Source organism: Anguilla rostrata, chromosome 8, assembly GCF_018555375.3.
Source record: "Anguilla rostrata isolate EN2019 chromosome 8, ASM1855537v3, whole genome shotgun sequence".
NCBI lineage: Eukaryota > Metazoa > Chordata > Actinopteri > Anguilliformes > Anguillidae > Anguilla > Anguilla rostrata.
In genome coordinates this window covers 21,720,258-21,745,263 of record NC_057940.1, presented here as the reverse complement: position 1 = coordinate 21,745,263, position 25,006 = coordinate 21,720,258, and the positions used below count along the sequence as shown (strand labels likewise).

At 39.3% G+C, this 25,006-nt stretch overlaps 1 long non-coding RNA gene across 4 annotated transcripts in view; it reads left to right on the top strand.

The window, feature by feature from the left end:
- The first annotated feature begins 7,379 nt into the window (after positions 1–7,379).
- The window catches only part of LOC135261109 (uncharacterized), a 51,508-nt gene continuing 33,881 nt past the window's right edge, over positions 7,380–25,006 (top strand). For 2 of the 4 annotated variants that reach the window (XR_010331834.1, XR_010331835.1), the window contains exons 1-2: positions 7,380–8,229; positions 20,893–21,018. This is a non-coding gene — a long non-coding RNA (uncharacterized LOC135261109). The remainder of the gene's footprint in view (positions 8,230–20,892; positions 21,019–25,006) is intronic. The other 2 variants (XR_010331836.1, XR_010331837.1) reach the window with 1 other exon arrangement.

Here is a 25,006-nt window from a genome sequence, read left to right as displayed (position 1 = left end):
GTATCTTCAGGGGGTGTGAATTTTGCACCTGGTGCATATTTAAGACTGACCTTTGTTGGCTGTTCCCAGTTCCAGGGACTGGGCCAGCTGTTCTATATGTGTTTTTTGCAACCTCTGAGGTTCTACAGGAATTTGGTTCAGTGGCTTCTCCTGTTTGCAATGTTTGTATGGTCCCCCAGGGCTCTTAGTCACCACCCAGAAAACCCGGGAGGAGAGTCTCTCACAGCACTAGATGCTGGGGGGACATGCAGCTGACAATTGATCCCCAGCTGATCCCACCATTAGGAAACTGGAATATATGGAAAATAATATATTGTAAATATCCTGAATTAAATGTTACCAATATATAGCATATAATTATATATAGCAGTATGTCATAATATATTGGCAAATACACTAATCCTTGCCACTTAAAGGTATAAAAATATATCATATTTCTGTGAAATATATGTCCCATTATTTGCTCCACATTATAGATTCACATAGTTTTTTTATAATATATTGCTGTAGCATGACATAGCATAACATAACATAATGACGAGAACAGGCCATTCAGCCGAACAATGCTTGTCATTTTCCTGACTATTTCTATAAGGGTAGTCTCATTGGGCCTCATTCACGAAACGTGTACGATCACATTTGATCGTAAACTGTGTGTAAGAACGTTTCCAAGAATATTTCGGCATTCAATATTTTTTTCTTAACTGTATTAGTTCATGGCTGTTTCCTTATGCTAATCACATGAACAGGATTGTGTATAAAATTTACAAACAGCCAGCATTCATGATCTCATACACCTGTGATATGCACAAAAACAAAGGTCTGCACATGTGTCATGAATCTCATATTGTTTTTTTTCGTAGGAACATTTTTAAGAACATGAGGCCCATTGTTCTTATGTCTCTGGGTGAATTGCGAGCCTAGATGGGCTGAAAGTTCTGTTCCAATCAATATGTGTCCTCATATGGACAAGACTGTCAGCACTGGGTAATGTTAGACCTGGACATGACTGAGGAATCCCACAGTCATCTGGTCCTCTCTTGTTGTCCATTATGGTAATTAATTCATTTTTGAGGTTGCATAAGCTTTAAATTATAAAAGAACTGGTGTATGTTAATGCATTTTGCTATGCAAGTCTTAAATATTAAGAACCCTACAATATTAATGTCAGACTATGTTGCCAGAGGCTATTCATACATATTGCATGGCTGCCATAAATCTGTACATGCCGTTACTAATCTGGAGTATTTACAGTAACACAGCTTCTTAAAGGTTACACAAATTTAGATCAATTCTGAACAATTGACTACTCATAAATAGTATACTATGGCTGTATGTGGCATCAGGTCCCTCTGTGAGCTATGTTTCAGCTCGCTGCTTTGTTTTGTCCTCCTAGCACTAGCATTTAGCATTAGGTTTTTAGAAATACTGTTTTGGTACTGTTCATACCTTCACAAGCATAATTAAACAGGTTTATGGTTTTGTAATTAATTGCAAAGGATGCATCAGATGACACTTACAGAATCCCGCACTCCAGATCAGACCTTAACACCAAAGTTGGAAAAGCCTATTGTCGTTTTCTTAACATGGCAGGTTGAGCAGCTATGAACCTGTAAACTGTAAAAAGAAAATCAGTTAAGTCAAATGGTCTGAGGAAAGCAATTGCTTTGAATCATCTGAGTAGGACAACTAAATCTGTTAAAGTATTCACAATTAAGTTCCACTCTGTTTTTACTCTTTTAAGGTGCATTAAAAAGGTTTATTTCTTTTTCTAAATTGAGACTACTCAGTTAATTTAGTAAAATTGGGAAGAGGTTTTGTAGAGTACCCACAGTTTCTAATAAAATTGCAGAGGGGAAAAAAAATGATTAAAGGGTACTTCAATCATTATGTGCTATGGTGGTCCTGAGTCAGTGCCTTTAGTGTATTCTGTAATTAAGTTGTAAAAAATTATTTTAATTAAATAAAAAGTAAACAAAAGCTCTTTAATATGCACAACACAGTAACTCAGGGGTTGCTGGGGCTGTTCATTCAATGATGGAACAAGAAGTCGCAATATCCTCAAAACGCCGAATCTCTATGTGTTTTATGTAAGAACTCCAATTTCAGCACTGTTGTGTTCTTTCTCTTCAGTCCTCATGATTCTGAGAGCATTTTCCACTGAAATATATTGTCCCTTTGCTTTTGGTACTCATTAAATTGACTTTAATTTGCAATACAACATAAAAGACCACATTGTATTCAAATGGTAATATGTGAAAACAATGGCCCACCGCCCATTACGTTACATGAGAACGTGCAGGAGCCTGATTTGCTGTAGTACAGTGTGTGATTGAGTGAATGATGTGGCCCAAATATTCTGTGCAGATATAGCATCTTTGTGCCCCATACCATGCATGTAGAAACGTATATATTCACAGTAACACATTAACTATGACACAACCTAACCCATCCCAGGCACTACTTGGACAGACAGCATAAGAGTCTAGGTTGCACTAGTTAATTTTTGATTTTGCAGACATCAGTGCAGATCCTTTGAGCTAAAAGATCGATGGGGTCCTCCCATTTAAAATATACTCCGTTTCACAGCACAAGGGCAATAGATAAAAAGCGGTCATGCTTTTGCATGAACAACTGCTCCTTTGCACTCCAAATGAAATGAATTATTCATTTTGCCCAGAGGCTGCCAATTGGAGCCAGCAGGAGTGTGTCCAAATGTAGGCCACGCCCATGAGGCCAGCAGAAAGCTTTTTTTCTGGCCTGGGAGAATACAGGCACAGGTGGTGTCAGTGTAGCTAAAGAAGGCTGGGAGATCATTGGATCAGCATCAATGAGGCTGGCAATGGTGCAATGTGCGATCCATAGTGAAGTGGCCCCTAATCTCCTTGTACTGAAACCTACGTATATTTCTATTGTGCATAGAAGTGGATTACCTGTCCATACTCGTTTAAAATTAAAATGTTTAAAATCAGAATGTTCAAAATCATATTTTAATGTTACTGTGAAATTGCTTGCTGTCTTCCTTGGCGCTTAGAATGTTTTACATGTGTTTATACTATTAATCAGAATGTATCAATTCTAAAATACTGTATGTTGCTTGTATTCCTGCACTAAAACACATCTGAAATCTCTGTCACCTTTCTTTTAATTTCATTTAAATAAATGGAACACATTTTCTTTTTCATTTAAACAAAGAACAAAGCTGGCACATCACATATCTTTGTAATTTTGCCATCAGGAACTGGTTTTATCACCATTAAAATCAAATAATCACAATTCAATCTAGACAAATCCAAGTAAATTTTGTTTTTTAATGTAATGTAATAAAAATAATAGCCTCATTTACAGGTTTCACTAAATAAAATTGGGTAATGGGGGAGGCGGTCATAAATGTGTATTTGTTGTAAGAGCAACCATTGCATTCATTGAATAAAACAGCAGTACTAAAAACAGAGATTCAAGCAGAAAGAGCATACAATATGAGAACTTCAGGTCTGGGGCACACTGAAAAAATTAGGGCCACATCAGAAATGTTTAACTTCAGAACCCATAAATGTATAAAGTTGTACATTGCAACATGACAGTTTTTTTTTTTTTTGGCCACCAGTTTGTCTCACCTAGATTTCTCGCATTGCATTTCAGTCCTCTATCAGCTAGTGGTCACGATAGCCTTCTCAAACCATTTGCACCACCTCAATAAACTACATTGATAGAGTAATTGCCACCAATTAAGCACAAATGATGATTGACAAGGATGTTTGCAAGCGACACTCAAGTATTAAATTCAGTTTGATTACTTACTACCATGGTCATGCAACAGTATTTTTAAATGTTGCACACAGGCATGATAGGGTTTGTTAGAAGCAGTGAGAAATGCCCGTATTAAAAATGAGAGCAGTTATATAACATTTAACTTTTTAAAAAGTTAAATAAAAAAATCATGATTCAAATAATTAATTAAACATGGCCCTTGATCAAGACTTTAAGTAGAATCAGGCATGTTATTGCTGGGCTAAAATAGATTTTCAGATATGAATGGACATCCTGTTTTATATGGATGCATTTTTTCTTTCTACAGCACTGATACCCAATCCTGGTCCTGGAGAACCACAGAGTCTTCAGGTTTTTGTTTTTTCCTTAAGATCAGCAGCAAATTCAGACCCAACCCATCCATGTCCTTCCTGGCCCATCGTTTCCTTCCTGACTCTACCCATATTAGATCAACTCATTTCTTTCATAAATGTCGCAGTCAGAAACTGAGTTGTAACAATTAGTTACTTGATTGTGCTGTTGCAGTGCCTATGGGGACAACCATTGAAATACAAGTTTGAATCCCTGCGGGTCACATGGTGCAGACAAACCAGTGGCTCAAGTAATAATTGAATGAAGGGAGGATGCACTTTTCAAAATTACCAGCAGGTGTAGCCATTGCATCACACCAAACATATCCATGTTAACTTTCAAGCATGGATTTCTATTGTAGATAATCTAACATAATTAATATGACACATTTTCAAATAGGACACATTTTCACATTTTGGACAGGGTTGGGGGGGGGGGGGGTAGTTTGAGGAGGAGGACACAAAGGGCTGACAGAGGAAAAGTTAATGTAATGCATACAGCCCAATAAAACTTCATAATTTCTGTTTGAAGTAAAATGAGATATATATCATTTAATTTGCCTGTTTATAAATGAATGACCAAAGACTCAAATATACAATGTGAATCATATTATTAAAACAATTTCTTAATCCCCCAAGATTCGGTTCTCTCAGTATTACTATCATGTATGAAGGAAGAGACAGACGGATTTACACCACTACACAAAAGTGATGGCCATTAACTTACCACTGCAAAGGTTTCAAACCTCATCTCACTGCGCAGAAACCAAAACAGTGGATTCGGAACCCATCCGAAGTGAAAAGTTTTTGTGCTTTTATAACCCCTTCTGTGCATTCCTTAACAAAGAGGTGTTCAATTCCGAATGTGGACAGACGGTATACCAGTTAAATATAGCAAAATATAATGAAAGGTTAAATTAACTACATCAAATACTGCCCCCAAAATCTGTGAATTCCCTCCCAAACAGAGCAGTCTAGAACTGCGACTGTCCTTCATAGTATGTAATAATAATAATAATAATAATAATAATAACAATAACAATCATTATTATTAATATCTTGGAATGTTATAAAATATAAATGTGCATCTGTGCCCCAATAATGAACCCTCTTTCAAGGTCACTTAGATCTTTTCCTCTTGCCACCTTGATCCAAAATTGAGATCAACTGGGCCTGCTCAGCATTGTTATACATGTCACAGAACAGGATGTTAATTGCTTAATTGTATTATACAGTACACCTGTATGGAAGCATCTGCATTTGTTATGTTTCTCCTCTCATTTAGTGAGCTTTGTCCTTAAATTTGTCACCCGTCTGTGTTTATATATGTACATATCCCAGCGTGCATTGGGCAAGAGGCAACAATGAGGGGACTTGACTCACTGAATGACTCATTGAATGACATGAAATAAATGCAGACATTGTGGACTTTGCCTCATAGTCATTGTTTGATTTGAAATACAAATTGGATTAATACACAGGAGAAACAACTGTCCCATATTTCCACATTTAATAAACTAAAAGACTAAGCTAATACTGAGGACACTGAATTGTGTAACAATGCTGAGGTACAAATTTAAGTTGGACAAAACGATTAGAAAGGGTGATAATGGAAAAGTAATGATGGGCCACTTTTATAAAGCATCTGAATTTGCCATCAAATCAGCAAAAGAGTTTTATGGAAATTAGTAAGATTTTAGGAGTTTCATGCATTAGTCATAACTAATGATAATAATCCATTTTAGTCATTAGAAAATAAGTGCTGTTAACACTCTGCAATGTAAGTTTGGAAAATACATCCATTTAAATCCAAATTACAGTGACTAAAGTAAAGGTTCCAAGTGGAAGTGGAAGAAAAAAGCTAGACAGAGCAAGAGCAAACTTCATGCTCTATGCTTTCATCAATGCTTTCATCTATGGTTTTCATCAATGGTTTTCATAGAATGGCTGTTTTACTTTTCTGCAGATTTAAAAAAACTTTGCTGAAGTTGTAAACTTTTAGCATGGTGACGTTGTTATTGTAGATAGGATTTGCACATGCCAACCAGTAACAAAATGGGAAAACGCATAAAATGATTTGAGATTTGAGTATAAATGCATTTTCCCATTTTGTCACTAGTTGGCATGTGCCAATCCTATCTACAACGACAACGTCACCATGCTAAAAGCTTGCAATGCTAACACTAGGATAACATAAACATAGAATAACACAGCCAAATGTAAATAAAATCCTGTGGTCCAATGGGCGGCTATGGGGCTCCTGAGTTATGATACAACAATATAAGGTTAATAAAAGGTTCCTAGTTCCGGGGTATAGTTCCTGCGGTGGAAACGCGGCTAAAGAGACTAGTTCCCCTTATCTTGGTTGTGTCCAGGTGGTAACATTCCAGAGAACCAAATGGCCTGCCCATTCAGAGGAAATCCGAGTGACTGATTGTTTTACCACCAGGCTCTCGGGTCCTTTGAATTACACGCTGCGTCCCAGCATGCTGGCTCGGTCAAATGTCAGCCTTTTCTGGGTCCCAGTTTGACTTCCCTCTATATGTCCATAATAATGTAACTGGTATCACCTGCCTCAGAGTTCTGCCCCGCCCCCTTTCAGGTAGGACGGGGACGTAGGGAGGCCTTCACAAATACGTAACTTCCGCTTTCAATAATATGGCTTTTGCTTTGTTGGGTTGGTATTTGATGCATGCGTCGTTGCTGCTGCTGAAAGAACTAAAATACGTACGTTTTAAAGCTAAAATAATCTTTATAGGCTACAGAGCTCGTAAATGGAACGTAATGCTACATGCTCAGTTTCGGCAGTCAGTTTGTAACAGTGTATATATTCATCAGGCAGTATTATAGTTAAATGCATGTTTAATTTGGGACCACAAACCATTATTTTCTGTAAGCTTTTTATTTTATAAACCGTGCATCTGGTTTTGTAGATTTGCATTTAAAACAATTCATATTGTCACACAGTGTGGAAAAGTTATCAATATCATATAATTTCGTATTGTAACTCATAGGCAATATAATTAGTTAGCTTAGCATTCTGCTAAATGCATAATTGCCGACTGTGAGGCTATGCTAACGACACATGTTGCACTTTGGTTAGCCGCGACGCTAGCTTTATCTGGAACGTTCGTGAAACACGTTGTTAATGTAGATTTCTGTCTTTCAATCCAAGTGGGAGCAAGCTGTGCCGATCCATCTATCCATCTTCCTGAACTGACTGGTTTTGTGTGTCCCATTGCAGGTATGATTGTGTTTTCAAATATGTTATGTAGAGTGTAGTTATATCAGCCATTTGGCTCACGTCGCCGTGTTAATGGGTAAAGGCTGTTAATTCGCGCTTGTTGACTGGAATAAGCGAGCGTACCTGCTGTTACTGTAACATTCCTCAGGGTGGCAGCAGAGGACCATTTATAAATTAATTATTTCCTTGAAAAAATGTATGGACATTTAGAGCATGGGATTAAATTACATATTTTCTATTGTAAGGAATCCATTCTAGTTTTGGTACAACTGTGTAGATATTGATGTTAGAGTGTTATTGATATTGTAAAAGGTACACAGTCATTTAAATTAATTTTATTTCATTTGTAAGTTTATTTTATTAAGATTATATCACAATGTAAAGATTACAAAGTCTTTCAAGCCAACATAGTAACTTACAGCAGAGTATGATTGTCATGCTGTGGTGGGAGCAAGTTGTGCCGATTCATCTATCCATCTTCCTGAACTGACTGGTTGTGTGTGTCCCATTGCAGAATAAGACTGGAATGCCCCATCCCCCTTTTTATTCCTGTGCCCTATATGAGTCAGTAAGCAGAACGGGGGACAGAGTGGTCACAAGTTGAAAACAATGTCTGCTTAATCTGTTGCCGCAGCTTCTCATGCCGAAGCAACTGCCCGGTCCTGTTTAATGCCATCCGACTTGTGAGTTCTCGCAATTGAAAGGTATATACTTTTAATGTAATACATTTACAGGTATACATTTACAGGTGCGGTTAGTCGAACACCTACATTTCATTTCTGTTCTCGCTTGCCACAGCCCCGTCTGTTTGTTGTGCACCCCTTGTTCGGTCCTGTGCCTTGCAAGCTCTGCAAGCCAGAAAAGGTATGAAATGCCTATAACGTGTTGTTTTAATGTCTCAACCCTTTCGGCAGCTGAATATAACTGGTGTGTTTTAATCTATTTCAGTAGCAATCGTACATCCAAAGAAAGTCTCTAGTTAAATAATACATCTCGCGAGCACCGTAGAGAAAAATGTATGTAGTTTTAATGCAATATGGGGTGTATGTGCCTTTTGTAAATGTGGGTGTTTGTAGCCAAACCTAGGCTGATCCAAGTCCGCGAGACCATCTTTTCCCACCCCGTTCTCCTATTTTGGCCTCCTTCCCCCCCCAACCCCACCCCTTTTTTTGATTTGTTGTTTTTGCATGGGTTCCCATTAGGCTTATTTTCACACAAACATTTGTTTCTTTGCTTATATTTTTTTAATGCAAGAGAACTAGTGCCAATCATTTTCCAAATAAAATAGTTATATTTTTGATACATCAGCCTCTGTGATTCATTCAGTGGAATACCCTGTGTACGGGGGTACCTTGCGACTCATTCTTATTCCCACCCTTAGAAAAATGGGAGTGGCGTAATCAACGTTTTAACTGAGGCGCTTATGCCTCCTTCAGCTTACAGTAAGTAAGATGATCGAGACAAATAGAGAGACGTCCACGCACCCGTTCTGCACACATTGCCTTGACAGCAGATTTAAAGTGTAGTGTCAGAGAAATAAAGGTCTTGAAAATGGCTTTCTGCTTGGAAATGTACTATGGCAATCACATCTGAACATCTATCAAAGTATTCACTTTGAGTTACTTTGTGAAACTTTGTGTTACAAAGACATGAAGATTGTTTTGGCTGTGAACCAAGAGCGAAAGAACGTTTAATGGTCTGAAGAGGAAAAGAGGTTTGTAGTTTGCTCCACATGGGAATGGCTAATGTTTTAGTTTTTGTTTGGACTCTAAAGTACCTAGCCAGTTAGAACAAATTCGTATTCTGGCTATTGCTCTTTTGTATCTCACTTTGTATATTTTCTATGTAATAGAATTCATCTGACACAAGTGTGGAATATACATAATATACAGGCAAGAGTGCACAAAATGCATATGGAGGATACCCTTAAATGTTGATCCTCATGCCCATGTTTTAAGACATACTGTAGATACAATACAACAACACACATGCTGTGGCTAATGAATATAAAAGTGGGACCCTGACCCCAGTGTGGTTCAAGGCTCTGTATTTGAGATTGAGTCCACAGGTTGTCTTCTTTCAAGTTCAGCAGTTGCCAATAATGAATCCTCAAGGGCCATGTTATGGGAATATCTGATTATATGTTACAAATAAACAAATATATATACTGTAGCTTGCTGCCTAGCTGGCAAATCTAGTTTGGGCAGTTGCTTTAAATAATTTGAAATGTGAGAGCTTAGAGAGTACTGGGAATACTGGGAAAGCTCGTCTCTAAACTTTGCTCAGAAGTGCTGCCTTTATTGGTCTCGCCCTCAGGGTTTGCGTGATCGACAATTCAAGTCATTGCCACTTTTTAAATGAAATATTTCAGTGTGATTGAAGCAGAAAATTATAGTTTCTTTGCAACTTAAGTGCTTTTATTGGGCTTCTTTTGTTGAATTCCATGACATGCCTCAATAGGAAATTTAATTTAATCCAAGTTTAAGATTGAGGAGTCATAATTTAATTCATTACACTTTACCAGTTTTTTTTATTCATTTTTTGAGGCACAACGACATTCAACAAAGTTTTGAAAGTGAAACAAGTCGAAAGGTCGGCTCAATCATTTTGTGTTATTCTCACCGTGTCTCCAAAAAAACCCATCGATCAATATTTCATTGCCGTCTCATAAATATGTCCTTAGCGCCTGTTTCCTTAGCCGCAGGAAAGAGCTCTCCCTGCTCTGGGCCTCCTCTTAGTATTCCTGGCGCTTCGCGCTGTCCTCAGGCCTGATCTTGGCGGTCTCTTATAGGCAACTGAGCAGCAGGCCACAGCAATTAGCGGAGCGACGGGAACAGCGCTCCCCTCGCAGAGGTCACCAAAGCGACCCGGGCCCGGGGCCACACCCGCACGCGCGTACGCACCCGCCGCCCGGGAGGGACTGAGGCCCCTGGAGACAGCAGCTTCAGGGGGCAACTGCACAGCGGGGTGATTTCGGGCAATTATGTAAGAGATCACAGGTCCTGAATTTCATTACTTTTCAATCTTAATGATTTTACTCTCATGCATCACTTGGAAAGTGTCATCACCTTTGCAAAACGTAGCGCACTGAGAGGATTTATTTCCTATGCAGACGAGGGAGTTGGTAATGTCAAGCCTTACTGCTGTCCATTCATCCAGCAAAAGTCTTGGAACAGTACTGTACAGGTCAGACTTTAACCAAGGACATTTTGTACTATTTCTGCTGAGTCTGGACCCCTTACATAGCTTTTTCTTCAGTCTTATATGAAGTACAGACTTGGGTCAGCTATATTTCCAATGAAAACAAGCATGCCATTATTTATAAACAATAAACTTATGTTGATCATGGTACAACATAAGTTTAAGAGCTACTTATGAAATGTTTTTGCAGAAAATTTTTGTGTCTGGTGTATATGAGAAAAAATAGAACTTTATTGAATAAAAAGTTCTGGATTTACAGTATTTTATGGTCCACTCTAAGATCCTCAAAACCTGTTTGAAATATCGTAATTGAGGGACATATTGCAGTCTCACCAAGCTAGGCCTGTAATTTTATAGACTCCGGCAAGTGGTCTTAGCTACAAAGTACTGGTTGATTGGGAGCAAGGGGGCGAAGCGGGCCACTTTAGCTTTCACACTACTCACTGACAGCAGTTCTGAAAGGACAGAAAAGAACCACTTCACATTATTGGCTTTTGAGAACATTCTATAAACTCAGAAGCAGGCTCTTTGTAAGCCTGAAATCTTTCCAAAGAAACCACTAAGGTGGTCAAAAATTAAGCAATTTTAACCTTTATTTACACTGTGGAGGTGCTATGAAAATTGGAAAGTCATGAAATAGGCTACACAACTTCTTTGGCCCGGGTCTTATTCCATATGCATTGTCTGACCCAGGTCTTATTCCATTATGCATTGTTTCCACTTGTCTTAGGATGTTTCTTTTTGTTGGTTTGAAGTTGGCCAGACTGCACCGGCATTACACAACCCACACCAACCTGATATCATGTCAGAGTTCATTAATAGGCTCCGACGACAGTCTCAAATGCAAAGGGGCAAATATGTACCGTAAACAATCAAAATGTTCTCATCTGTTGCTCATACTTAATTGGATCACACATGCCCCGTAGAGCTGACTTGCTTTATCCATGCATTTAATTGCATGCATAAAAATTTCATTGTCATTTTTTTTTTTTTTTTTGGCATGCTTGTTATGCAAGCTAGTTCATTGTGGAGCACAGTGTGAGCTGTTTAATCTTCATCACGTGAATTGTAACACCGATGCTTTGCATGATATTTCCTTCTGCACTTTGCCTGTTTAATTGGCACTGGTGCAGGATGGTTGTCAATTGGAAACAACGACTTCACACCACTGCCTGCAGCTCCTGATTGTAGTCAACAGACTCTGTTCCATAACAAGGATCCCCTCTTGCACTATGACTTCAAAATGATCTGCAGACATGCTTTTCTATGATGTGAAACCATTGTAGGGAATTTTTGTGCAATCTGTCACGAGGAACACTAAAACTAGAACTCTCATTGTGGCATATTTATCTGAAGGCATTGCCTTTGTCTCCACATGCTCTGACAAATGATTTATGTCCTAAGATGCCCTTTTCCCAGTTTTACAGCTCAGCTTCAGTGAGACAACAGTGTGGCACAGTCCATTGGGGGGCTACCTCTGAAGTCCTCCCGTGCGGGTGGGGCTGCGCCAGCCACCAGAATAAACACTATTTGCGGTCATTTAGGAACACGATCATCTGGGGGCCACAACAATTCAGCTGTTAAGCGGGGTGTGATTTATGTTTGAGTACTTTGGGTACACGACAACATTCTTGTTTAGGGGCACCAAAATCCGAGGGCCGGCTCTCCATTGGGGGTTTCCTGTGATCACTTCTCTATCTGTTACCTTCTCTGCTTTCTACCTGTCTGGAATATATATATACAGTGACCAATAGTAACTGGAAACCCCTCTCAGGTTGTTTTTCATGGTTTGGGCTAGGCCCCTTAGTTGCAGTGAAGGCAAATCTAAATGCTACGGCATACAATCACATTCTAGATGATTCTGTGTTTCAGTATGACAGTGCCCCCGGGCGCACAGTGAGGTCTATATAGACATTGTTCTGTCAAGGATGGTGTGGGAGAACTTGACTGGCCTGCACAGGCCGTGACCTCAACCCCATCTAACAACTTTGGGATCAGTTGGAAAGCCAACTGTGAGCCAGGCCTAATTGCCCTATCAATGCCCAACCTCACAAATGCTCTTGTGGCTGAATGGAAGCAAATCCCAGCATCAATGATCCAACATCTCGTATAAAACCTTCCCAGAAAAGTGGAGGTTGCTATAGCAGTAAAGGGTGGACCAACGGCATATTCATTCCCATAATTTAGGATGAAATGTTGGATGGCAGGTGTCCATGTACTTTTGGCCATATAGTGTATACATTTTAGGTCAGTAGCAGGAAGAAGAAATCCCTAGACATTGACAGTATTGAGCTCATGGTGTTATGATGCAATCAAGCGCAAGGGAAATTTGTGAATAAACATTATTGGCCATGACCCCATGTAATTACGATGCAAATCTGTCTCCAGTGCCTCTACCCTGCATTTGTGCTATTTTCAGCCCGAAACCTGCTCATTTACAGGTGTAACTGCAGGGTCTACAATTTTACCGACACACACACAATTGCTACACGTTTCCTCATTCTGTGATTTTCAGACCTTTACATTATGATATCTCTGCACATCTCAGTACATCGTTGGGACTTGCAGGTAAATTCTTCTTACCAATAATTATTTTTTTTGTTTGTTCTGTTTTCTAGACCAATTAGGGGAAAAGGCACTCCAGTCTGAGAACTAGTATCATTACCTCTGACTATGTACCAAAAAACGGGAGTTTTGACTAAAATGGAGTGTAATTGTCACTGGCCTGTGGATGATTACATGGGAGAAGTATACACACCTCATCTGAAGTACTTCTTGCATGGGAGTAGATGGAGAAGTGGCAGCCTAATCAGAGATTCCAAATTCAGATAAAAAAGGCACTGTTATTTATTTTATTTTTTTAAAAGCTTCAGGCAAAGTTTGAAGCTGCATCCATGAGATTTTATGAAACCAGATTTTTCACAAAATCTATAAAAACACTGATGTAATGGCTGGTAGAGTATGTTTACTTACCAGTCAGTCTAAGAAAATATCAGCTAATTTAGCTCTTTACTGGAGCTGTGAAAAATATACAGTACTAATAAACTGAATATCTTGCTCTCAGTGTCTTTTGTATGACAGTCCAGCAGGGGGCAGCATTGAAGCATACTGCTTACAAACCTCAGCTTGTAATTGGAAGTCCTCTGGTGCAGTCATTTAGTAAGGCATTGTTATACCAATGAAGGTGTTTGGATTGCTTCAGTAACCTACCCATGGTATAAATGTATCATGTGTGAATAACCTTGGCTGTCTCACTGCTGTCTTACTAACTCTTACTACAATAACAAAAGGCATTAGGTAAGAAGCAATAGAAAATTACTGTTGAAAATATTTTAACCGCCAGACCAAGGTCAATATCCCATTCAGGAACTCGAAATGACCCAAAATGACCAAAATCAGAACGAACAGTCAGTTTCATCAAATTCCCTCAACCGTGCCATGCCCTGAGCTGTGTTTCATCACTGCCTGTTATCTTCTGAGAGTAATTGGGGCCAGTCGAACAGAACTCCTTTGTGGAGCTCAGGATAATATCACATTTTGTTTGAGCTTCTGAATAAATTCTTGTGCCCATAGCACCCCTCTGGGTACGAAACCTGTGACAGTGCAACAGGAGACTGAACATTTCATTCATGTTTACCTTTGGGTGAATGATTATGCCAGTAACTGAAACTGCGTCTGAATTATTCATTAAGTTGATTATCATGCTGCTCATGAATGGACTGCAGCTAGAAAAAGCTTGTCTCTGCCATACCCCTTAATTCTAATTTATGTATAATCTTTGCACACAATTATAGAATAGAATAGAATCAGAAATACAATGAGATGGAATCAGAAATTAGATACAGAGCAAAGAAACAAATTAGCTGGTACAAAGAGAATGGCAAGGCAAATGGAAATAGGTGTGATGCATGCTCCAGTTTAGCTGCGGACTATAGCATGTTATGTGCTTATTCCATACAAAGGTAATGGCTAGCCCATATTAAACAATATGTAGCAAGATTAAACAGAGCCTGTGTTACAGTGACACAGTCCTACTATACATTCAAGGCTATAATTAAAAACTTTAATTGCACAGTTCTTCTGAGCTCAATTACATTAATTATGTTTGCCCTTTGCCTCCATTGTCTTAATGGCAATTGTCAAGCTTAACATGAAATAGCTCATGCTCATCAATGGCCAGCCTCTCTGTTCCCTTGCACAGAGATATTGCAGAAATGCACTGTTTTCACTTCATTTCTAGGCGAGATCTTGTGTTTTTATTGTTTTGTCATTTATTTATTGATTTATTGTCTTGTTGTTGTATGGTTTTCTCTATTGTCAATTTTAATGTGGTCTTTAGTAAATGTTTTACACTGTGGCCGCAAACCATATTTTCCCTCATGGGAAAACGACGAAGATTGATTGATTATTACTGATTCATTGATTGACTATAATTACTATGACTGTGGAAGAAAGATGTCAGTATGTCTGTAGATCATCATCAGCACAGCTGCCCAGTATTGGCAAAGGTTGCCAGCCATCTATTCTAGAATAAGTGCACTGTAAATGAGTCCTTCAGCTGGCTAGACCAACTGACAACCATGAAAATATCGTTTGACACCATCAATCAAGTATGAGATGGACACTTATGAAAGTATGACTAAAAATGGGATCCCCACTGACTGATGGGATGGATAAGTGCTGAACAAACCAGGTTTCCATTTTCAGCTCGACATTTCTTCGTTCCTGTTGCACATTTGCAAATGGATTTTTTTCTTTTTTTGCCTTTACTATAACCTTCATACCAAATAATTTGCACCATTTCATCTATCTGTCTCAGCTATTGTCAATATTCATAGGAGTGTGGTCTAGTTTCCAAAGCAACGGTTTTCCAGCGCTCACGTTGTAGGTGTATGTGTCTGCATTGTGGACTTGCACTGTTATTCTTACAGAATGAGAGATAGCTACAGGAACGGTTGCTAGGATTAGTGGCGGGCTTTAGTGTTTGCGGTGCATGATGATCTGCAGGTAACGGTTGCTAGGCAGAGAGCAGCATTCTGGTGTTGTTACAGCTACGCTGCTTCGCGGATCACATCATGCTGCATTGAGCATCACTGAGAGAGACACCCGGTGGGGCAGGGGTGTACAGCAAGGGCCGATCTGCTTCAGGATTTCATGCCAAGCTCTGCTCTTAGTTACATAATCAGCTCTGTGTTGTCTAATCAGACATTTTGATAAAGTCGTGAGCTACAGCTGCGGACTGCACATGAAAACGTTTTGCCGTGGTCTGATGTAGGAGTGAACCACCGCTGGTTTACACCAGGGGTGTCCAGCTTTATCCAAAAAGGGCAGATGCAGGTTTTTGTTTCAGCCCGACACTATGACACACTGTCAACTAATTAACTAATCGTGGTCTTCATTCAATACCTCGTTTAGTGAGAACCAGGTGTCTTAGTGCCAGGCTAAAGCAAAAACATGCAGCAGGCCTTTTCGGATAAGATTGGACACCCCTGCTTTACGCAGTTGTTTAGAAGCTCAAACCACGATAATGAAAAATGAAGCCTGCATGCACGCAGAGCGGAGCTCACACCTTCAAGCTTGGAGTTGTACACCCTGCTGTGAGGGCTAAAAATATTGGTTGCTCTGTAAGAAAGCTTGCCTAGTTTGTGTTCCTGTATTTACAATTTGGGGTGAGGAATCGCTGATATACTTCTTTCTGAGGCTTTGGTATAAGGTCAGGAATTTCCATTATGTTTTCTATTGTCTAAAAGAATAAGGAATCTCCAGCTTGCACTACTTGAAATGTACCGATTGATTCCTTTGCTGTCCATGCCAATTGGCGAATTTAAGTGAATTGAAATAAAAACAGTTTTTTCTGCTCCTAGACAAAAGAAATGACTAGAAATGCTCTTATCTATCACAAATCACAATAGCACAGCACAGGTGTCATTTCAAAAATGTGCCTATGTATATGTGTGTGTGTGTTTGGGGGGAGAGTTAGTTTGGTGATGGGGGACTGATTTGTTAGTGTGATCTTTCATTATAAATGTGTGAGAAATCGGCTCCCATGTAACTCACATGTCAGAGGCACCAGAGGTGTGGCCTGTGGCTCTGCTTGAATCCAGGCTCTGCCAGTGCACAGTGACCCGAGTGCCAATGAGCAGCTTAAACCTGGGAGGGAGGGTTTCAGTTGCCAGGACAACCTCTACTCTCAGTAGCAGCATGCACTGTCCATCAGGCACCTGCTGCCAGCCTGCGTCAGTGTGCAGGCTATTCTATTCTATTTATTCTATTTCTATTACAGTGAATTGTTCACTGGACAAGCAGCTGCATGCATTTTGGAGGGGGTGCATGTGTGCTCAGAATCAGTAATGGGACAGGTCATTGGTCATTTAAAACGGGTGAAAAATATGGACAAACGGAAAAAATATGAACTTCCTTACAGCCGTGGGATGGTGGGGGTCCCCCTCCTTAAATTGATGTCATTATATATTTTATAATCATGTATGATAACCGGGTTATCATGCTACAACCCCCCTCCTCAAACAAATAAACAAAAGAAAAAAACAACAGCAAAAAAAATTGTAGCTGGAAGTTGCCCATCTGTAACCGGATGAATTGGATTTTGTATGCAATAAGCTTGGCAAATGAGTGCTTTGTTTAATTACGTTTCAGAATCAATATAATCTCGTCCCTTCCCCTTGGTTCGTTCCATAAATTCAGAAGTAATTAATTCTGGCCCAAGCCAATTAATCCCATTCATGTTGTCATATCAAACTGAATCAACTCATTCATGAAGATGAATTACTATACTCTAAACAACAACAACAAAAAAAACTTCAGATAGGCTGAATGTAAATACAAATTCATCAATATTTCAACACAGTTTTTGCTGTGTTCGTAAGTATTCATTATTTTTCACTCCATTTCAATATTTTGCTGTCCTTTCAACATTCAGTGCTAAGTTACTCTAACCTTAGAAGTAGATCACTGCCATTTTCAGATCATTTGAATGCTACCAATATTACTTTGCTTTGACAATAATAACACTTTTTTTTCTTCAAAGGTATTCAGTTGATTTCTCTTAACATTCTTGAATATTATCACTGAAATAATAAATTTATAAGAAGTATATTATGCTAGCTCTTCCTGTGTGTCTCTCTCACTCTCTCTCTCTCTCTCACACACACACACACTCTCTCTCTCTCTCTCTCCCTTGCTCTGTCACTCTGCGTGGTTGCTTTTCTAATTATGGCCTTTGGGTCCTGCTGGTCCCCACTGCTGCGTTATTGAAATGCCCTGCCTAAGCCATCCCCACAGGGCAGGAAGAGGTGTCAGAAAAGCTCTGGCCAGGACTTTTCCATTAATAATTTCTCTAAAATAATACACACAGTGGGTAGGTGTGTACTCACACTGATCTTCTGGGGAAATGTGAGTTTGAAATACTGGTGTTATGCACCGGGGTTATGTGACCACCAGTGCCATACCTGACTAAAAATAACATTCCCAAACTAAAGTGCAAGTGAGGCATCAATAAAGCACTAAATGTAAGCTCACTTAGACTAAACATATCAGCATAATATGGGGTGTTAGCAATGCACCATATTATCATAATTTATCATAAATAACATGGATGTGAATTATAATAATAATGATAATAATAATAATAATAATAATAATAATAATAATAATAATGTTTAAATTATGTTTAAAAACCTACACACGAAATACCAAGTGATATATTTGCATATATTCTTATTGTACTGTACATATATTAAAGTGGTGGGTTGATGGGTTGCCAGTTAGTGCCCACCATGTCCCTGATTTCAGGGGGCGATGGGCTGTCGCACCCAGGACAGCTGGTACAGTAGGCTGGGTGTGCCAGATAGGAAAACCCCGCCGGTCACACATTCCGCCCGCCCGCTAGCCGGATGAGCTGACTGTCCTGACTGCCGGTGCCAATGCGTCCATCTGTCTCAGCAGCTCACATATAGGCAGCAAGGATCCAACGGGCACATCTAAAGATTCCATTTCAAACCATATATGCCATATATGGTCGTGGTGTGTTCAATTGTGTATTTCTTATACGTATATAACTGCATGAGTCTGCGTATGTATACATGCCGATGTTACCAGAATGAGCTTTACATGCATGCAACATTTTAACACATATAGTATGCTGTTTTATGAGCAGAAAATTATTTCTGTACTGCAGGTTCCCTATTGTAATACCTACAGAACACTAGGAGCATTGCTTTTGGGTTCATTTGCCCCATGTAAGGTTCAAGACATTTGGAGATATGTATCAGTAAAATTTGCTTCACTATAAGCCATACTCCAAATGGCTGGGCACAGGCCAGGAGGTGATCTATCCTGGTCAAGGCCCAGTTATTTAATCCAGTGAGACAGTTGAGCCCAACATGACCACTCAATAATGGCTCATGACCTGGGAGCCCAATCACAAAATTGAAAAAGATTTATTGAGCTTTCAAATGAAATGGATTTTACAAATTCTAGAAATTATGTAAATCTATCTTTCAAATTTTTTTTTTGTATTGTCCCTGGAACATTTACTTTGGTGAGTGCTGTGTGACCACCTGTTTGTAAATTGTGCTTTACAAAACATCTGTGTCTGTCTAGACTGTCTGTCTATCAATACTACAACAGTTTGATCACTGGGCAAGGGGAGATTCAAAACTTTCATTGCATGTTAGCCATGCAGGCAAAGCTTAAAAAACTAAGCTGATATATTTGTGATGTGGTTATATATTTGATTATTTATTTAATTCTTCAGACCTGAATGAAAAACACATTTGAATGGGTAGTTCCAGATCTTCCCACTAGATGGCAATACAGTACCTTGGAATGCAACTTTCATTAATTTACCGCAGTATTTGGTAGGTTGAGATTCTCCTTCACTTGTAGCAACCACATCGCCCGTAATATACACCCCCCTTTCCCTTGGCAAGGGACAGTACTACACAGCCATGTTTGTATTTTTTTATTTTTGTTTTCAGTAGGATGTAGGAATTAATAAGAACATTTAAAAAAATGTTGCAAGCAAACATAAATTATGTAACTAAGTGAGCTAGCAAATTAGCTCAGGCCTACCACATTGTATCAAGCCTTTTTCATTGAGCCTTTTGGTAAGATAATGCGTCTGTTCAATCTTCATCTTAAGAAGAGTGCTAAATCTCATGCACACATCCTCTGGGGAGGCAATGTCTTCACCATCCGTAGCCAGTGTAATCTCACAGTTATGATTTAATGGATTGATGTAATGGATTTCCTTCCGTTCTGAGCAGTGGAGCAGGGAGAAATGATGTCTGTGACTACACATAAAAATGCATAGCTGCCCTTAAAAATGAATATGAACAGTTTTCATGCCTTGCGTTTTTGGACGCAGTGAGTCTGAAGAAAAAGTTAGGCTGCAGTTATTGTTTCATTCAAACCTTGTCAGTGATGTAGAGACTACTCCAGACTTTATTTTAGAACTAAGGGAGCTGAATGATGGGACTTTGAATCCATACGAAAATATAAGCGTTTTTCAGAAATATAAAATTGAATTATTTTGTTGATTATACCCACCAAAAACAATTCTACCATTGCGAGATTCCTCTGAATATTTGCGAAGAGGTTCCCTTTAGCTGAACAATATGTCCTTGCCCTGGCTCCTCTTATTCCATGGGGACCACAGTCCCAAACATCTTTGGTACCTTTCTATTGATGACGACACTGTTGATTAGCACCATTTTCAATAACATCTGAAAGATCATTTCCCCATGTTGCATTTCCAGAGGGTAAACTTACAGTAATTTAACTATTGTGGCATAATGTAGGGTACTCCATTAACGCCACCTTGGTGGATTGGGAGTGGATAAAGTGGGCACCCCATCTTCATTTTCCCTCTGAAAAGTTGCAAGTTTAGGTAGATTTTTTTTGCCCCTTTCTTTCACTTCTGCTGTGGGCCTGTAGATACTGAAGCTCCCTTCATTCTACAGTACCTTGAATTGTTGAGAAGTATACAACAGTTTAATCAGCACAGAAAAGTGAAAAATAGTTTCAGAGAGTTTATTACATTGCATATTAGGGCGTAGGAGAAAGGCACCCATGTGCACCATCAGGGCGGGGTCTGACTTCACATTTGCCCCTAATCTAGCATCCAGACCTATGCTAACAAACACTGGGAGATCATGTAAGGGCACAGCTCCTGTTTCTGCACAGGGTGGAGAGTTTGCTCCTAATTTTTTATATTTTAGTTTTCTTACGAGCGTCATTGCAATATTCCCGTAGGTGCACTATGTGACGTGTGCAATTTTTATAAAATATTTATGCTTTGCCTCACAGTGCATACAAGAGTGGGCCATATGCCATCAGAAGTCCAGGGCAGTGGATGATGAAGCACTTTTTCAGCATATGCTTCCCTGGGAATACTTCCTGCAACAGAGCAAGAAAGACAACAATGTTCTCCAAGTATTGTATCCATGTTTTTCTGAGAGTAGATGGCATGATTATGTCCCTAGTTTCACGGAACGAGATTGTTGGATATATAGTTTTTAGATTATTACCTTTGAGAAACAGACAATATAATTTCTGTTACCAGGGGAAAATATCAGTTTATTCTATACCCCCCTCCCTGCTCCACAAACATCAAAGTAAACAGCCTTGGGCAAGTTGGGTGACCCTGGAGGTCTTCTAACTGGGGTGTCCTGGAGAGTTTTCTCTCCTTTGAAAGTTTTATGGCTTTATTGCCTTCTGGAGGAAACCCAGACACCCAGGTGACCCTGCCTGACTATGTGCCGCATAAAGAATGTTCCTTTTGGTGAAGTTTGAATGCAATTTGTGATATTGAAATCATTGAGTGAATATCTTAATGTCTATGAAGATAATAGTTGTCAAGGCATGACCATTGAAATCTACATTTTTATGGAAGTGGGTCCAGTTTCATTTGGAAACCAACGTGGGATGATTTGGTTTTGTTAAATGGAAAATATTTCGCCTTAAAGTGGAGATTGCAACTGGCGGGATTTGACACTTACTTGTCCATTAAATACTACCCCTGCGATAAGAAGCAGTGGTAAGCTTCCATTTGTTTTTTTAAAGAGATATTCAAAAGCTGAGCTGTTTTACCACCAAACATATTCATGTTTCATTTCTTTGGAAAGACTGTAAGACAATGAGTCTTTTGATAATAATATTATAAGGCTTAGCCCTGCCTGACACAAGGCAACTTAATAAGCAAATCTGTCAGCTTTCGGATAAGACAGTCCCTGTCTGCAACCACAACCCCCAAGCAGTTTGAACTGACGATACGCTTGTGTTCCGTATTCAGAGTGCCGGACATCAAACGAGGGTGTCAGCGATTAAAACTGCTGGATTTAGAAAATGAAACATGGTTCACTTAATCCTCACTTCGCTGACAAGATGCACAAATCCCATGCCTGACATTTTTCAGTTTGGGTCTAATCATCTGTGGAAGCAACCTAAAAATGGCCTGTTGTTCTGAAGCACTTCCAGCCAATGGGCACTTGTTCTCCGGATGTGCTTAAAGTGGTGGTGGTCTGGAAGGTCTGCCATTGTCCGTACAGGTACATTTTTTTTATTTCATAGCTGAGCGGGACCACAGTGATTTGTTTTTCCTTAACAAGCTCATTTAACATTGGAATAGTGGAGATGTTGCCTGTTAGGAAATCATGTATAATGTCTTAAGGGAACGTGTAAACAGTGAAGCAACATGGTCCAAACCGTAGCATTTTCTGGGTGTTCTTGTACAGTCTGCAGGTGTTAGTGAATTGCCAAACCACACATTATGAAATATTACTGTCCGAACATTGTGGCGAATTCCTCCTTGGTGGCAATGGGGGAAAAAAATATTCTTCCTGAGCTGAAATTTTGGGTAAAAACAACAACAGCATATGGAGCCAGATTGCTTGCTCTCGTGGAAATCCCCAGTTGTGAAGGCTCTCAAGCTGTCATCAGGGATGTCATCTCTGTTTACACTGGCCCAGATGTCATCAGTTTGTGCTACCATCTGTAAATTGTTGGCTAGTGCAACATGTACCTCTATTGCTGAAATGTGCCTCTATTGTTTTCTTCATCATATGCACTGAAATGGACATTGCTAGGTTTCATAATTTCAAGTTCTTCACAGCATTACTGTTGAAGTATCCACTCTGTGCTGATACTTCTCAAAAATGTCTGTCTGACTTGTGTCTTAAGGTTCACACAAATCATGTGAATATTTCAAAGGTGAAATCTGTATTGGGATGTGAATTAGAAATTGATTGGAGATCCTTGACATTACTGATCTGCAAAGCTGCAGAGACAATGTTTTTTTCTGATTTTCAAAATAAAAAGGCAAAGGTTTCTCTTGGAGTCTCTAACCAAGTCCTTATTTTTCCAGTTCACTGACTCAATTACATTACTTGCCTGTGGTATAAGGAGACTGGAGCCATTATTCACAGGGTGGTCACAGTCAGAAAAATTGGAATTCAACGAGTCCCTACAGTATGTTTCTGGTATATATGCGCCTCCCTGCATGAGGCAATACACTTGTATGTTTTGAGAAAACCTGCATGTCTACATGTTAAATGAAACCTGGCTCACTCTGGTGATACAGACCAATGTGTCTAATGTGTTTTATCAGTGAAAATAGGGCAGTTATACAAAGCAGGAATGATGATGATGATGAGAACGATGAATATGATTCGAAACGTGTTTACTGTAGCCCTGGAAGTCATTCAATTGTAGGCGCTCAGACACCAGTATTTCTAAAAAGAAATGACAAATAGAAATCAATGGCTTTGAAAAATACCTAAGCAGCTGGAGCTGCTTGTTGTGGTGGACTGTCCTTGTCCCAAAAGCTATATCATCATCCAAACAAGTCACGTAGTTCTGTTATCTCTCCCCTACCAACATATCTAAAATGCATCTAGCCCAGAAAGTGTTCTTACCTCTTTGTTTATGTCCATGCAATTGTGTCCATTTTTATGCTGTTGTTTTCATGTCAGATGTTGAGGGTGCAAGAAATACATTTTTGTGTGAGAGTATGGGGAAATGTTCTCTTTCATTTATTCATACTTGTTCATTTTCTGTGCACTCATCTTTTAGCATTAAAGCACAGCCATTAAAGTAAATACCATTTCAAATAAATTCAAGTGCTGTGCTTTGGGAGACAGTATACAATTTATACAATCACATGCAGTAGACTACCGTGGTGCATTTTTAGCAGTGTAGAAACCCAACATTTCAATGCATGAAAGAGTATAAGAAGTCCACAATTCATTTAATAGATTTTGGAGCAGCTTTTTATGATTATACAATACATATAACCATGAATATACAAGTATGCTATGCATTTACAACATATTCATAATGGCGACAAAACCTACCACCCCTAGTTTTTGGACGACATGATTTTCTTGTTTTGCTTCTGTACTCCAGCACATTTGATATGAATATGAATATGAGGTCAAAGTGCAGACTCATCTTTTATTAGCAGGTATTTACATCCATATTGGCTGAATCATGTTGGAATTACAGCATACATTTTTATGCAGGGAATTACTTCTAAGGGTGAAACAATCTGAATAAAAGCTGGAGCACTCAACACATAGTGGCACATATATATCTTAATTTAATAGAATTACACAGGGACACATAGTCCAGACTGACATTTTGATGTAACAAGCCCCTTGACAAAGATTATTCTTTCACCTATGGCAGTTCTTCATTTAACAGAAAGAATATGACATTACTTCAATGCCAAAAGTCATGTGTGCAAGAAATTAATTTGAGATTAGAATTTCCCTTGTTCTCTCACAAATCTGTGCACTCAGATTTGCCCCGGTCACACAGATTTATTCTGCTCACACTCAAAGCTCTGCCCACACTCCAATTTATTCGGCTCACACTCAAAATGACACCTGCTTTTTCCCAGTTTGCAACCCGCTTGCACTTGGATTATTTCAATCGCAACATTTCTGTCAAAGGTCCAGCCAATAGGAATTAATCAGCAATGCGTGTGACAACTGCCCTTTTTTTAAGCAATGTAGTAATTTCTGATTCTCTATTATCTCCTTGTTGGGTACGTCAGAAGTACGGGGCTATTCCATAGGGCTTGGTAAGGGCTAGCTATGCGAAAGCATCGGTTATGTTACGCTATTGGAGAGCGCAGATTCAGATTCTGAGCTTGCGATCGGAAAACACGGAATTGGCACCGATTGCCGCACTTAACACAGAAAACAACAACAGCTTGGTGAAGAGCATTAACTTTGACAGATGGACGTCCATGATTTCAGTCACTTTAGTTTATTTTGGCCAGTGAAAATGTTGAGTGGCTAGTGACTTTGGAAAACCACTTGGCAAAGTAGCTGGTGAGCCAAAAAGTTAATGTTAAGCCCTGCTCACAAGCGAGGTCATGTCAAGACATCTGAACCTGTTAATTTGGGGGAAGTATGAG